The sequence below is a fragment of the Porites lutea genome, chromosome 3 (genome assembly GCF_958299795.1).
Source record: "Porites lutea chromosome 3, jaPorLute2.1, whole genome shotgun sequence".
In the NCBI taxonomy this organism is placed as follows: Eukaryota; Metazoa; Cnidaria; class Anthozoa; order Scleractinia; family Poritidae; genus Porites; species Porites lutea.
Genome location: NC_133203.1, coordinates 21,338,948 through 21,343,947, shown reverse-complemented (window position 1 = coordinate 21,343,947; position 5,000 = coordinate 21,338,948).

Below are 5,000 nucleotides of genomic sequence, written 5' to 3'. Positions count from 1 at the left end.
GGGGGTCCCAGGTAAGGCTTTAATCTGTCTGAGTGAACGACCTTAGGCTTGGCCTTTCGGCCCTTCTGAATACGGTACACCACATCTGATAGCACCGATATTACAAGGTAGGGTCCTTCCCAAGGACAGTCAAGTTTGGCGTTTCTCCCCTTCTTCCTCCGAACGTTATGCAGCCAAACAGAATCACCAATAACAAATGGTCTCCCAGAAAGCCTTTGTCATAGTTCCGCTTCTGCCGTACAGCTGCCTTGTTCAAATGACGCCTGGCCAAATCATGCGCACTAGCCAATCTCTTTTGAACAGCTTGTGCATAGTCCGTCTTGAGTGGTGATGCATCAGGCGGTCTCTCAGTTATGACATCCAGGAGAACCTCCAGTTCCCTACCCAACATCAAGAGGTTAGGTGAAACCCCGGTTGACTCATGAACAGCACCACGATAGGCCATCATGCAAGTTGGAAGTTGTAGATCCCAGTCTGTCTGGTCTTGCTGGATCTTCCCACGTAACCTTTCAATGAGGGTTCTGTTAAAACGCTCCACCTGTCTGTCAGACTGGGGATGTAGGGGAGTGGTGCGGGTCTTCTCAATGTCTAACAGCCTGCAGACTTCAGCAAACACCCTTGACTCAAAGTTAGTTCCTTGGTCACTATGAAGCTGACGGGGTACACCGAAGCGACAAATGAACTCGCTCACAAGCTTCTCTGCAACAGTGGTGGCCTCCTGGTTGGGTATTAGATAACTCTCAGTCCATTTAGTGAAATAGTCACTAACCACGAGTATAAATTTGTTCTTTCGCGGGGTTTCTGGCAGTGGGCCAAGAATGTCAATCGCGATACGTTCCATGGGAGCTCCCACCACATACTGCTTTAACGGAGCACGACGTTTGCGTCCCCAGGTTTTCTTAGACCCACAGACATGGCACCTGGCGACCAATCTGTGAACTGCTGAAGTAAGTCCTGGCCAGTAATAACGAGATTGAAGGGAGCCTAGGGTCTTTCGTATACCACGATGACTTGCAGTCGTATGACTATGATGAGCTTCAAGGGCAGCCTGTCGAAGACTCTCGGGAAGAATGACCTGGTCAATAATCTGATCACCTCCGTCACTTTCCCATCTGCGGCAAAGTACACGGTTTCTGAAGAGCAGCCGGTCCCACTGTGACCACAAGGTCTTCACAGCACAACTCTGAGGCGACACATCTTCCCACAATGGTTTTTCTTTGCCGGCTTCCTTCCAACCAATAATAACCTTGAGATCAAAGTCAGCTTCTTGTTGTTCCCTCACGAAAGTTGAAGTCCAGGTTGGTTCTAACTTGACAGTGGCACAACGAGCACCAACAGGTTCTTCACAATTGACAGGTTGTTTGATGTCCTGGCAAGGGACATGCATCACGGTCTGAACACCCACATCAACAGATGACGCTCGCTCCTGTGACTTCCAACCCTTACACCACTTACAACGAACATCACATGGTCTACGGGAAAGTGCATCAGCATTCAGATGTCGCTGTCCTGGTCGATACTGGATCTCGAAGTCGAAAGTACTCAAGTAATCAATCCAACGTGCAAGCTGTCCCTCGGGATCTGTGGCCTGGACAACAAAACGCAAAGGGGCATGATCAGTTCGAATGCAGAATCTTGTGCCTTGTAGGTAATGAATGCCGGTGTTGCTTAACAAACTCAACGATTGCCAAGAGCTCACGGCGCGTCACACAATAGTTCCTTTCAGACTTGGACAATGTCCGACTTGCAAACGCAATGGGTTTTTCGACCCCGTCCTGAAACTGTGACAACACTGCCCCAATGCCATGGTCTGACGCATCGGTGTCTAGCACAAACTTTCCCTCCCTAGTAGGGTAGGCTAGGACTCTACCGGACGTAAGTAAACCCTTCAGGCTGTCAAAAGTCAGCTGACATTGCTCTGTCCAAGCAAATTCCGCCTTGGCTTCCGTTAGCTTGTACAACGGCTTAGCTATGGTCGAGAAATCAGGGATGAATCGGCGGTAATAAGAGGCAAGTCCAAGGAAACTTTTGACCTCCGTGCTGTTTTGTGGGGTGGGCCAGGCGCGAACTTGCCCCACCTTTTCAGGGTTTGCAGCAATGCCTTCTTCCGTGACCACATGTCCGAGGTACAAAACCCGTTTCTGGAAGAGAAAACACTTCTTTGGCTTAAGTTTTAGTCCTGCCCTGGCTAGTCGCTCGAACACCTCTTTCAACCGCTCTAATTCCTCTTCAAACGTGCGTCCCATAACTATCACATCATCAAGATAGATCAAACAAATCTTCCAATGTAGGCCCTTCAAAACAAGTTCCATCAGTCTGGCAAAGGTGCTGGGTGCGTTGCAGAGGCCGAAAGGCATCACGGTCCACTCATACAGGCCGCTCGAAGTTACAAATGCTGCCTTCTCCTGGGTGCCCGCATCCATCGCCACTTGCCAATAACCTGAGGCAAGATCCAAAGTTTAGAACCATCGGGAACCACTCAAAGCAGCAAGAGAATCATCAACCCGAGGCAAGGGGAAGGCATCCTTTATCGTCACTGTGTTAAGCTGGCGGTAGTCCACGCACAGCCTTTGGCTACCGTCCTTTTTGGTTGCTAGCACAACCGGAAAAGACCAGGGGCTGGACGATTCCATCACCTTGCCCTGCTGTAGGAGGTTAGTGATTTGTCGTTCTATCTCATCATGTTTCCACGGTGAAGTTCGCCGGGGTTGAATTCGGATTGGAAGAGCATTGCCCGTATCGATTCTGTGCTGGACCATGTGCGTGGTGCCTAAGTCCCCGTCTGAAATTGAGAACACATGCTGGTAATTGAATAGCAACCCCTGCAGTCTCTCAGTTTCACTGACAGTTAAATTATCTGTGCTTCTCTCAAGTAGTTCCTGCAAGGCCTTCGGTAGAGTCATATCGACTGCTCCTTGTGACACATGTTCATTTATTACTCTAGCTTGGCCCATAGCATGGTCATGGTTCTCTTGATTAAGCTCTAGTGAGGTGACATCAGTAACTGGCTTAGCAAGGGCAATCACAGTCCCAGCAGCCAAATGAAACACTTCATTAGAAACATTGAAAACACGTAAGGGGACCACCCTGTCCTCCGTAACATCAACCAGAGTCCTTGCAACATAAAGTCCCTTTTGTTGCAAATTTGAGTTCAGACATGGTTCTAACAATCGCGTGCCTAATTGAGACGACTGTGGGTCTAAGTTAAATGAACGCTTGTGAACAAGGACTGGGACAATCACCTCAGTGTTAGGTTCAATCATGGTTGACCGTCGAACCATACATCTGGAACTAAGGGGTTGGTTCTTGAAATCAGAACAATCAAACACTTCGCCATTAATTGACAGTTGGTTTGTCGGAATGTCAATACGGGAATCAACTTGTGACAGGAAGTCCATACCCAAAATGCCCTCATCCTCAATCTCAGCAACAATTACATGCATTTGAAACTCGCTGTTACCAAGGCGCATGACAACATGTCCCACACCATAAGTTTTCGCTTGTTGACCATTAGCAAGAGCAATGGCAGAATTTTCTGAACTCAAACTGAACTTAACGCTAGCAGGTAAAGAATTATAAACCTCGAACGACAAAACTGAACGTGCAGCACCAGTGTCTATCAACCACATGACACGAGATCCTCCAAGAAAGCCTGGCAAGTAAAGGCCTCGTAACTTTTCATTAACATGTGACCGTTCCATGGGTGTATTAGGACATGTCATTTCCCGGTTTGGCAATTGCTGAGAGAATGCATTGTTCACATCAGTACCACTTGTGGGGCCAACATCACTCGCATTTAGGCATCCCCCTGGCCCGTGGGTGACACCCTGCGGTCGTTTCCCGAGCCCGGGTTGGCTCGGTCAAGTGACTTGTACTTTGGGCAGTTACGACGATAATGGCCAAATTCTTTACAATTCCAGCATTGAACATTGTGGTTGGAGTAATGTGAAGGAGGTAATCGCTGTTGGCTACCAGAGGTGTTCAAAGAGAGCGACTTGGAGAGCTGCTGTATCTGCTCAACTAACTGTTGCATAGCAACTTGCTGAGTCTCCTGACGTTGTTGTTGCACTCGAATGTCGGAACGTAACATATCCAGCTGAGCTTTAAGCAAATCAGGCTCTTTATCAACTTCATCCACAGAGCGAACATGAAGAGGGCTTCTCCACTCATCTCCATCCACGAGACGAAACGCCTCAAGTTCACAAGCCAGCGACAGGGCGTCATCTAAGGTGCGAGGTTTATCTCTACGTAATTTAAGCCTGTCGTCTCGATCCTTGAGTGCATCAATAAAGTGCTGGACGGCAAATCTTTCTTGAGTGGCTGGAGATAAGTCCTGATAAGCTAAACTTGACAGAGAGCGAATATCTGCAGCAAGAGCTTGGACACTTTCGTTTTCCAGTTGGCGATGGTTATGAAGGCGCACTTGGTGTAACTCACGCTGCTTTTCAACACCAAACCGAAGCTCCAATTTTTCAACAATTTTGGCGTAAGTTCGAGAATCGCTATCAGACATACCATTAAGCACCTTTTGGGCTTCTCCTCGAAGGCCTGCGGCAAGAAATAGAGCGCCTTCTTCTTGGTTCCAACCATTAACAACAGAGCAACGCTCAAAGTGTTTCAAATAATCACGTAGCGACTGAGTACCATCATAATCCGCGGGATTTTTAATAGGCTTGCTTAACTTCGGGCGGTGTGTAAACAAATCAGTGGAGTAAGTATCCTGTTGACTCTCCGATGCGAACGGGTTTTTGGAGCGAAATCGGTGACTTGCACTGCTATCATGTACTGACGGATCCAGCGGCGATGCAAACAAGCTCGCTGATAGAAATCGCCGACCTGGACTCTCCACATGCATTGATGAGTCTACAGATGAAACAGACTCTGATGTAAATGAGTTTCCCGCTTTAAAAGGATTAGCTGGCGTTGAACAACTGATTCCTTTAAATCCTGAATCCACAAGTGAGTTTTCCGCCATTGCAAACGGGCGAGACCACGATAGC